This window comes from Cornus florida, unplaced genomic scaffold, assembly GCF_030987335.1.
Source record: "Cornus florida cultivar Cherokee Brave unplaced genomic scaffold, ASM3098733v1 CherokeeBrave_3.0.0_Hap2_Chr02, whole genome shotgun sequence".
Classification (NCBI taxonomy): domain Eukaryota; kingdom Viridiplantae; phylum Streptophyta; class Magnoliopsida; order Cornales; family Cornaceae; genus Cornus; species Cornus florida.
The window spans coordinates 25924417-25936573 of NW_026775572.1; the positions used below are offsets into that span (position 1 = coordinate 25924417).

Consider the following 12157-nt stretch of genomic DNA (forward strand, 5'->3'; position numbering starts at 1 on the left):
TAGCCTTAGCTTGGAGTAGAGAAATGCCCTTTTTCATATCTTTTGTAAATGAACCTAATTTTGTAAAATATTAACTCAAGGTGTATTATTTTGCAATGTGTGATGTATTGAGGTTCATTGTGTATATGGTTATTTGAGAGAATGTAATTAAATTTTACTCACTCAAAATCAGTTTGTATATTTTAAGTAACGTGTGGTAAATTATGTTAACACGTGGTTGTTATTATTGCAATTTAGTGTTGAAATATATTTAAAATTACACGTAAGTGTAGTGGCATGTGTGGTTGAATTACCAATATTGGTGTATTTGTGTTATCACTGGACAGTGGGAAAAGAAGTGAGAGTTTCCCAGAACCGGTTGACGTGTGGCTTCCATACGTCGACCGGTATCTTCACAGGGTGAGTCATTGTGGCTCACGTTGCAAACCAGTCGACGTATGGCTTCCCATATGTCGACTGGTATCATGTCCCAAACTACCAGTTCCACTGTTCATAACCCAAACCAGTCGACGTATAGTGTACATACGTCGACCGGTTTCGGCCTTTTAATTAAACTAAATTTTAGTTTCCCAAATTACACTTTGGCACCCAATAAATGTTACACGTATTTATTTTATGGCCCAATAAAGTGCAATAATTATATTTTATCCACTGAAAGGACTATATTGCTCCGAACTTTATTTTATTTATTATGTGACCCAAGTTAATGACCATTATACCCTTTGAGTGTCAAATTATTGAATTGTGGCAATTTACCATTTTGTTCTTTTGGACCATGATATTTAAATTTAACATGAAATTACCGTATTACCCTTGGATGATTTTGGGTCGGGAAAGGACCCGTTTAATGATCCGGATCCATGAGGAGTTGGGTCGTTACAAGTAGTCTAACCATAAGCTAGTATCCTTCCCTATCCCTACCCTATGCCTTAGTAGACCTTTTGCCATTGTCCTCAGTCCCAGAATTTTCCTCCAAAACCCTGAACTCAGACATCAAGTTTTAAGCGCCCAAAAACTCTTTGATTTTACAAGGTATTCCTGTGTCCATGCAACCCACAGGCTCTCCTTTCTCGAACAAATGTTCCAAATGTGCTTCAGACTGGCAACCCTATTAGACAGCTCCAAATCTGGAAAACTAAGCCCACTGTTACACTTGGGTCTGCACACAGCTTGCCAAGTCACCTTTGCTCCCTTATGCTTCAAATCAACCCCAGACTAAAAAAAGCTTCTAAGCAGCTGGTTGATTTGCTCAAGAACCTTTTTGGGAAGAATGAAAGCCTGAGACCAAAATGATTAAATGGAACAAAGAACTGATTTAACCAAAACAGCTCTTCTTGCATACGATAAAAATCTTGATGTCCAGCTTCCAAATCTTGCTGTGATCCTTTCAATGAGTGTTTGGCAATCCCTTGCTTTAATTGAGGATGAAGAAAGTGGCAGCCCAAGATACATGACAGGAAGTGAACCTTCTTTAAATTGAAGAAGTGAAAAAATTGCTGCTTTCGGACCATTGTCAACCCTTGAGAAGAAAACCTTGGATTTCTCCCTATTCAGCTGCATTCCAGAAATATTACAGAAAAAAGATAGAGCTTCCATTAACACCTGAACTGAGTCTAAGCTAGCATGAGAGAACATCAAAATGTCATTTGTAAAAGAAAGGTGAGTGATTGACAGCCTTTTGCACCTCCAGTGAAACCTGAATCTTGGATTGTTTGCAATGTGTTTGTCAATACATAGTGACAATACTTCCATTGCAATAACAAACAACATGGGGGGGAGAGGATCTCCTTGCCTGATACCTTTCCTCCCTTTAAAGTAACCAAACAGTTCCCCATTCAGTGAGATTGAAAAAGTTGGTGTAGTTATACATTGTTTAATCCAATTGATAAAAGTAGCTGGGAAACCGAATAAATGAAGAGTGTCCAGGATGAACTGCCAGTGAATAGAATCAAAAGCCTTCCTTAAATCAATTTTAAGGGCACAATTTGGGGAATGGTTTACTCTATGATAGCCATTTAGAAGCTCACGTGCTAGTATGATGTTGTCAGACATGTGTCTACCCTTAATGAAAGCAGTTTGGGTAGAACTAATAAGCAAGGGAAGTAGAGGAGCTAGCTTGATGGAGATGAGTTTGGATATGGCTTTGTAGATTATGTTACAACAGGAAATAGGTCTGAAATCATTGGCTGAGGTAGGGTTTGGTTTCTTGGGCACTAGAGCAATATAAGAACTATTGATTTCAGTCAACATTTTCCCTGAAATGAAGAAATCCCTAATAGCTGCAGTGACATCCTGCCCCACAATTGGCCAGGAGTGCTTAAAGAAACAAGAATTGTATCCATCAGGCCCCGGGCTCTTGTAGGGGTGGAATGAGAGAATACAAGCCTGTATCTCTTGGTATGTGGGTATTGCTGTTAAGGAAGGTAGGAGGTTTGATGGTACAGTCTTTGTGATAACTACTGAGAATGATTCCATACCTGGATAGCTGAAGTTGCATTGGCCAAGGATGCTTTGAAAATGGCTGAGCAACTCATTCTTAAGGTCTTGACCTTGGATTTGATTCCCATTTGGATCAGTAAATGAGTGAACTTTCCTCCTGTCGGCTTTGGAGTTGAAGCTTTTCATGAAAAATGTGGTATTCTGGTCCCCTTCCCTAAGCCAATGTACCTGAGATTTTTGCTTGAAGAACATCTCCTCCGCCAGTAAAAGTTCAGTGAATTTCTGTGATAGCTCCTTCTCCTTGAGTCTGAGTACATCATCTGATGGGTTAGAATCAAGACTTCTCTGGCAAAGGGACAGGTCCTCTCTAGCAGCAGCTACCCTCCTTGAGATTGCACTGAACTCCTTCTTATTCAACTGCTTAAGTGGTTGTTTTAAAGCTCTCAACTTCTGAACCAACCTAAACATTCTTGAACCATGCACCTCCATTTGCCAAGCTTGTGAAACAATTGTTGAGAAGTTAGGATTTAATCCCCAGAAATTGAAAAACCAGAAGGGGAGGTTCCTTTTAGGGGCAAGTGAACCAAAATTAACCACCATAGGAGAGTGGTATGAGATTCCATGTGGTAGGAAATGGCATTCTGCTTGTGTAAATTTAACCATCCAGGGATGGTTGATTAGAACTCTGTCTAACTTCCTAGAGATATTTGCACACCCAAAACTTCCATTAGACCAAGTATGGAATATACCATTGTAGCTTAGGTCCTCAAGACCATTTGAAGTTAGGAACTCTTTGAACTCAGACATACCAGTAGTCCACCTAAGAGCACCTCCAAAGGAATCATTGACATGTAGGAGAACATTGAAGTCACCAAGAAGTATCCAAGGCTCAATTGAGGTTGAATTGTGATTCAGGTTCCTCCATAATGCTCTTTTATCCACTGCAGTGTTAGCAGCATAAATGAAAGAAGCTCTGCAATTCACTTTCAGGTCCTTGAGAAAAATGGAACAAGTGATAGCCTTGCTGCATTCATTAGATGCCACAATATCCACTGTACGAGAATCCCACATAATCCATACCCTTCCCAACACAAAAGATGAGTAGTTACATTTTAACTGCCAGCTGGGAGCAATCCTCTTATGAATTGATTCAACATTGCCACTGTTGACCTTGGTTTCAAACACTGCCATTAGACTCAGACCATTATCTCTAATGAGATGACAAATCTCTTCTTGTTTGAGGGGAGAGTTGAGCCCTCTTATGTTCCAGGCTCCCCAAATCATTGGGATGAGGATTTGAGTGAACACATAACTCTAAACCCCTTAAGGGTGGTCAAACCTTTTGCTACTCTTGCCCTTTTTTCAATTTTAGAGTGCTTTGAATGAGTGGGTTTCGTTGGCTTAAGGAGCCTTTCAACTGCAGGACAGAAGGCTGGATCATTTGTGCTAGACACAGTTTCTTCCTCAGATGAAGATACTGGTTCCACTGAGTATTCATTGTCTTCATTCAAGTTCTCCACTGGCAGTGCATCAAATTGGTTAGAGATTGAAATAGGAGAGGTTGTGACAGCCTTTTTCCTACTGGTCTTTAAGTTTGCAGGAGTGAGATCAATAACAAAGTTAATTGCTTTTGCATTGGCTGCAGAGGTAATTGAGGTTTCATAACCAATAGATGGACCAGCCACAGGTAGAGTGATCGAAGGTAATTGGTTGATTGTAGTTGCGGGTAGGTCTGTCTTTGCCAAGGAAGGGGGAGGGATTAATGATTCACACAAGTTTGATGTGGATGCAACTTCCTTCTGCTGCTGTGGATTTGTAGTGGAGAATGGGTTGGGAATTGGTCTACAAACAGCTCTTCCCTTGCACTTTGTAACTAACTGCCAGTCATTAGAGTCTTTGGATTTAAGTGGGCTGCAGTTAGACATCTGACCAGTACTACAAGAATCCTTGTTATGTCCAAAAGCTAAGCAAGTGAGACACCTTTGAGGAATCCATGGGCATTGAATTCTTACAGTTTCCCAACTGTCCCCCAATCTAACTTGGAATGTGGATGGTAATGGTGAGTTAGGAGAGATCTCAACACAAATTTTGGCATAGTCAAGTCTACTCTATTTCTGGTGTTCTCATCCGCAAAGAGTGGCTTCCCCACTGCACTTCCCAAGTAGCTTAGACCTTTTGGAGACCAGTACTCAAAAGGCACATTGAATAATTTAATCCATATTGCCATTTTGTTTGGTGTGCAAGTGGAATTTGGTTTCTCATGATCCCACAAACGAAGAGTTACTCGTTTACCTGCCAAGAACCATTCCCCTCCTGCAATAATTCTTAAGCAGCTCTCCTTGCAGTCAAACAGAAAAAGAATGTACCTTTAGTGTTTGCAACAACTTGCCTGAGTCCCCTGTTTCTCCAAAGCTTGCTTGCAGCGGCTGAGACCGATTTAAAAGGCATTCTTCTCTGGAACGAGCCAAGAATACAGCTTTGCCAGTCCTGCACTCCATCATTCATGGCATCCGCAGGTGGTTCTACCAACACAGCGTCATCATTGTAAGAGGGTTCATGGTATTGAAGATCCCAACCTGTGGGAGAGGACTGAGCAATATCAGCCCAACTCGGGTGCTGCTTGTTCTCACTATGGTTGAATTGGTCATTAAATTGGGCATGATCATGGGTGATTGACGGCTGATTTGGTTGTTCAGCCTGTTGGTTAGGGACAATGTTTGGTTGGCGTATAATAGTAGAGTGTAGTTGGGGTGACGAGGTTGAATGCCCATGGATAGTTGGAATCTGACTTGGGTAGTTAGGATTCAATGGGGTGGACACAGTAAGGTTTTGACGGGCACTTTGAGTTGACCTTACGATATTTGGGGTGAGTGTACGCTCAGTGCATGGTGAGGGGGTGCATGTGGGGTGACTGATGCAAGGTTACTTTTCAGCATGTCTTTTTCTGTCTCTCTCTCATCCAAATTTGAATTTGAAAAGCAGTCAAGGCTTGGTGACGTCAACACTTGATCGGTTTGACCAGGCTTGAGACCAGTAACCAGATCTGCCGATGACCGTCGCCGTGACCTGTTTCTTCAACATACCTTGTAGTTTAGCAATTTCCAGCTCCTTCTCCTGCAAAAGAGACCTGAGCTTTGCAACCTCTTCAATTAGCGTAAATTTCGAGGCATCCAAAACTGCCGCATCGATTCCTTCCGGGAGGAGAACAACGTCGTTGACCTCCAGCCCTGATGGATTCAATAACCTATCTTTTTGCAGTGCGAGCTTGACCTTCTCCTTAGTGGCTCCTGTAACTGAAGGTGGACGTGGAAAAAGATGATCGTCAGGGTTGTTACCAACTGTTTTCTTAGGAGGTAGTGGGGGTTTGGGTGGTGCTGGAAGTTTGAGGGGAGTGGAGGGTTTTCCATGGATTAAAGGTGATGCAGTATTCTCAGATTTTGAGGTCGAAATTGGTGTCTTGAGAACTGGTTTAGTGTTGGATGCGTGATTATGTGGTTTTGTAATATGGGCTGGGAGGAAGGGTGGTTTCAGGTGGTTCAAAGGCCGGCAATGGAGGTTTGGGGGTCGCTGAGGTTTCATGGCTAACTTCTCCGTATTGGTAATACTGATTTATGGAATGCACCTTGGTTGTGGGGGAAACATATACACACTATGAGCTAGTCAAGCCCATATTTTGAATGAAATTGACGTGACGACGAAAAGAGGAAGGGAGTGAACATCACAAAAGCGAGGGAGCGATCGGAGAATCACGATCAGAAAGAAAACCACAAAGGCGGACCCCTTACCATTCATGTCCGGGACAATTTTCAGTGGCTCTCTTTTGTGTTGGTACAAATTAATCAATCATACAATACGTATAATGATCCTCTTATTTCTTGCTATTTTTACCACATCTAAGGTTTATATATATAGTACCAAAGAATGGAACACAACTTGTCTTATAAGAAATTGCCTTTTTTTTATAGAGTCCAAAATCAATAAAAAAGTTAAATCATGTAGCTCCCTGGCCAAGTTGAACCTGTTCTATCTTTTTGAACCGGTTCAACTATGTTCCCAAACATGTTGAATTCACTGTTGCACTTGAACCGGTCTGACAATAGCCAAAGTCGACACTACTGTTGAACCAATTACCTTCCCAAAATCCTTTCACGTAATCACAGTCCACAAAACCACAACATATACAACTATCATTTCCATATTATCAAAGAAAACAAATAATTCTCATTTATGTGGGATACTATATTCATGGTATTCCGGGAGTATAAATATTTTTTTTCCCTCTCTTACCTTTACATCCCCAATTACTATTAATTTCTTGCGTCAACAGCTCGCATATGCCGCTTCCACGTTAGAACGCCATATAGGGACTATATTTCACATTTTCACTGGGTTTTGAAACCACCGGACTAGATAAAAAACTACAATGGCACAAAATGAGCTGCAGTGAGCTTTGTTTGTAGCTGGTTTTGCCTGTGCTTCTCTGTGAGCTACATTAGAAAAATATTGTTTTGTTTTTCTTTGCTGGGTTGTCAATGTTTGGGCTCTTTGTCCGCTTTGGGCTTTAGTTTTCCTAGTGTTTGTTGGCTGATGGGCTTGACCCTCTTGGCTATTTCTCACATCAATACACACACATCTTACTTACACCCACACCACACACCCATCTCTATATTTCTCTCTTGAATAAACAAAATATTTAATTAATTATTTTGGTCAAATACCAGCACATAATCAATGAAGAACTGGAACACCTCGCCTCCCTTTGATGAAGGAGATCCAGGTAGGTAACGGCTCGGTCATACCATTTAGTTTATTTCTCGATTTGTTAATACTTATGAGACAAAAAAGTGGATAAAACATCTTTTAATTTATATTTGGGATAATTACATTGACCTCTCTCGAGGTTTTGTCAACATACATCCCCTCTTGTTTGTTAAATTACACTTACCTCCCTTATAAGAGTGAAGTTACTAATTTGCCCTCATTATATTTAATTGTATTTTATTGCAAAAATGATAAATTTTGAAAAGATATAAAAAACCCATCTCTAAAACCCTATCCTCTCCACCTCCTGTATCGTTTTTTTGGATCACCACAAATAGACTGTCCGGCGCTGCAGCACCACCATTCCCACCCCTACACAATCGCAAGCGATGCCACTACCACCATCATTAATCCCACCCCACACAAGAATGACCACATCAGTAATGTTGAGGTTTTTCATTAAGAAATAAATTGAGTCAAGCATTGCGTCGAGCACAGTGAAGCAAAGTGTTTGGATCCACCATTTCTTTCGAATGTGGCCATGGCTAGAATTATCCAAAAGAACAGCCCTTTGTTCCCAAGGATAGGGAGAATAATTGGGACAAGGGTTTCGTCAAAGAACGCCTGAGACATCGGGAATGGGTTGAGAACAATTGACGCCACACGCGGCGTTGAGATCTTGATCTGGGTGTGGAGATTAGCGACGACAAGAACGCTGTAGAGGGACTCGATTGCCATCATGAGCAAGGGAGCGGAAGAGTACGGTGGTCAGGACCTCGGCGACGGCGGTGATAAGCGTTTGCAGGTAGTACACAACGATGTTGCGGCTGTTCCAGGTGGTGGGGTTGGAGGACCTAATTGCGAGGAGCTGGTTGTTGGGCACACTAATGACGTCCCGAATCTTGGTTTTGGCTAGAGCTTTAAGAATGTCTACGTCGGCATCGTAGAGACGAACGTGTGTTATCTTTCACTTATATAGAAACAAAACCAAGTCCTTTGGTGATAGCAAATTTGATATATCTTTACCTATGTTGACTCCAACATATGGCTCATCTTCATCTTGTTGCACTTTAATATCTGCAAACAATACAAATTCAGTATGCAATTCTACATAGATACACTGTAAAGATTGATTTTTTAGAAATGGGTTGGTGGAAACAATATATGCTAATTTAATATACAACAATTATGAAAAAAAGAAAAAGAAAAAGAATTTAGTATACAAATCTATACATATACATATATGTTTGTAAGACTTTTTAGTATACCAATCTATTAAAGATTGATTTTTCTGAAGTGGGTAATGTGGATGTTATAAAAGACAGGGAGATGATGAAGAGGGTGAGCTTAGAGTCTACCATTAGAGAGAAGCTTGAGCTCTACTTTTTCTGTTATCCTATGCTTTTGGTCTACCTTAGCTTTGTTGCATTATCTCACGCTAGCCCACTCACGGCCTGGGTGAGTTGCAAAGACTGATGGTGATGGTTTGGGTAGACCCAAACTCAGTGAAGTGTACAGAACCACCGGTGAAGCTTACACCATCCAACGAGCCCCCAAACAACAGTGAACCAGTTTGATTGGTTTGGCCTTGAAGAAAGAAGATGTGGTATTTAAGTAATTTCATATGATTTAGTTAGGATAATAATTTATTTACATGTCTTTCAAGGGTAAAATGGGAATTTAAGAATTAAAAATTGATGACATCATCATTTTCAGTAATGGAGGGGAGGTCCATGTTATCAGTATACAAAATCTCGAGGGAGGTCAGTGTAATTTGGCAAACAAGAGGGGAGGTCAGTGTATATTGATGAAACTTCAAGGGAGGTCAGTGTAATTATCCCTTATATTTTTATTCTCAAATCTTTGCAAGGGAGCCGAACCCTCTCCTATATACTTTAATCTCTGGTGTTGTAATATTTTTGAATTTTGCCATTTTCCATTTTTCTGGAATTTATTTATTTATTTTTTTTTCCGTTCATGCAAGGGCATTCTCATCTTTTCTCGTTTTACGTGCCGGATACCGTGGAGTGTGCCGGTTGTGTCTGAGAGTTGGTTGGGACATTTCATGGAGTCTAGGACTTTTTGAAATGCAAGGCTATCATTTTTGCATTTTTCTATTTTTCAGGCCGGACAGTCCCGTGTGGGACTTGCTACCGAAATTGTTACGTACATGGATTTTTAGTTGGGTCCATTTGCACCTCAAGAATCTTATTTATTATATTTATGTGGATGTGAATTATTAAATGTGTATATATAATTATGGTGTAAAAATAAAGTTAAAAAGAAAAAAGTGGTGGGACCCACCACCCATTTCATATTTTTAATGGCATAAGGCCATTGGTAATCCTCATTTTCTCATTTCCTCACTCCCTTACACTGTTTTCTCTTCCCCTTCCCTTTATTTCATTTTTCTTTTTCCTGTCCAAGTAAATCTTTAAACTTAGATTTCTCCCTCAATTTTTGGTATTTTTGGGAACCGTTTGCGGCAAAACGGAAAGCGCGTCGAGATGTTCGATTTGATCGGAGTAAAGTTGGAAGAATTTTGAAATTTAGGGTTTGGATTCGGCAAATTGGGGGTTTTTGCAATTTTTGGAGGTAGGGGTTTCTAATCCATAATTTTTTTTTTTTGACTTTTATGAGTTTTCTTATAAAAGTTATTAAATTGTTTACTAAATTATGAGTATTGTTTATGGTTATAGACATTTTATGTATAATGAGCATGACAAGGTGTATAATGTGTTGAAAGTGATAGAAATTGCTTGTATTATTTATTGATTTTGATTATATGCACTTGAATGTTTGAATGTCAAATACTATATTGTCAAAATTATTAATTGAGAGTTTATTAATTTAATTTTCCCAAAAGCATGCAAATGAGATATAGATGAATTGTATGGAATTGTGAACTTGACATGGTATGGTGATCAAAGCATGAAGTATTCATGCATTGCATTGGGCAAGAAAGGGAAAATTTGTTTTGAAATGAAATGAAATAATTTTGGAAAATTTATTTTGGAAAGTGTTTGTAAAAACCGGACACCTGGGAGGTGACTAGTGGTCCATGTTGTTAATGTAGTCTAGAGAGGACTAGGGATTGAGTTAACTAGACCGGATACGACGCCTTGGAAGTGCCTTGTGGTCATGGATAGTTAGCCAATCCCCCTTTTGTGACGCCTTGAGGTGTCTTGGGTCGGATTATACTAACAGTTTAGAAGTTGAAACGGTATTGTTTTGGAAACGGGGAGTGACATTGCATGGTATGGCATATCATTGGCATACTTGGTGCATTTGGTAGTTGGTTGATATATGTATGTTTGTTAATGATACAGTGGTTTTACTCGACTCTCGAGATATGATCCCGTTCTCATGCTTTATATTCTCTATGTGGATTCACGGGGCCATAAGAGGTGTGTCTTAGGCACCTCATACTGAGTGTTTAGCTCACCCCATTATTTAACATTTTTCAGGACACAGAAGGAAGTGGCGGACGACGCTCATCCACAGGGTTCGATGGGTTAGTAGACCATTTTGACATATTTTGTAGCTATGATCTCATTTTATTACTGTTATTTCTTTATTATTATTATTATTATTATTATTTTATAAACCCTGGGATGACCCATATATTATGTATTGACATAGGAAAAGACAGTAGTGCCCTTAGTTGACCTCGGGTTCGGGTAAGGACCCGGTTAGCGATTTGGACCCTCAGGTTTGGGTCGTTACAAATTTGTTATCAGAGCCTTAGATTCGAAAATCTAAGGACGACGGGTAGGGTTGGCCTAAGTGAGACTTGAGTTGATTTAAAAGTATTGCATGTTAAAGTATTTACTGTATTAAAAATTTAATGACCCGGCCATTGTCCTTCTTTTCTTTTTTTCGGTAATTTCTTTTTTCGTCTTTTTCCCTATTTCGTCCTTTTCTCATTTTTTTGTTTTTACTTACATAAATTCACTTTTTGTGCTCGGATTCGATTTTGGCCTTGCATACATCCATGATATTTAAATTCTATGATATCTACATTTTTATTTTTGTAGAAAAACAAGTTAAATGTTTACTTTTCTTATAAAGGGTATAGATGCATGATTTTTGGTAATTTTCTTAAACTTGAGGGGTTTTCATGTAATTATGAAAAATAATTATTTTTCGTCTTAGGGACCTTTTTGCAATTAAATTTGTAAGATATTTTTTAAAAGGACCTTTTTGCAATTTTTAAAAAATGTAACAAGTATCACATTCTCATGGTGCCACTTTTGACACATGGAGGGTGGAGATTCACCCATTTGTTGGCCTAGGATAGGAACACTTGTTGGCATGGATGGTTGACAAGTGTAAGTGTGAGATTAAGCCTAGGAAGGAGCCATTGATTTGTGATAAGTGTAGGCACCAAAATAAGTCTTGTATTGTGTGTATGTGAGAGGTAGTGTAAGAACACATAGTGAGTGGAGGATTTCTAGACCTTCCACTCACCATTTTATACTTTATCTTTTTCATTTCATTATTCTTCATAACCCTAACTAGCCACCATTGGAGAAAAGCTTGATTGATAGTTTTTTTCTTCATTTTGGCCTCCTTCCACTCACCTTAGACTAAAAATCTTGGGAGACAAAAGTTTCCTCTTCAAAACCCTTGTTTTGTTTTCCTATTTTAAGCTTGGTTGCTTAATTATAGAGATTCAATTCTCTATTGAGGTAAGGGTGGTTATATATTTATCCTCTTTGGGTTTTATATATATTGGAGCTTTATATATATTGATTACATGCCTTTTAAATTCTTGTACTTGTATGTAAATAGAGATTTTATATGCTTGACTTAGAATTTGTAGATTAAAGCATGTATATGACTATTAAATTGTGTAGGTAGGTTATTATTTAATGATTTGCCTAATACTTGTGATTTCATTGAGGTTTGTTATGAATATCTTGAAATTGCACTTATGTTGTTAAGTAATGGAAAT

At 39.2% G+C, this 12157-nt stretch overlaps 1 pseudogene; it reads right to left on the reverse strand.

Moving 5' to 3' along the window:
- Positions 1–7525: 7525 nt before the first annotated feature.
- The window catches only part of LOC132295887 (glucan endo-1,3-beta-glucosidase 1-like), a 34936-nt pseudogene continuing 30304 nt past the window's right edge, over positions 7526–12157 (reverse strand).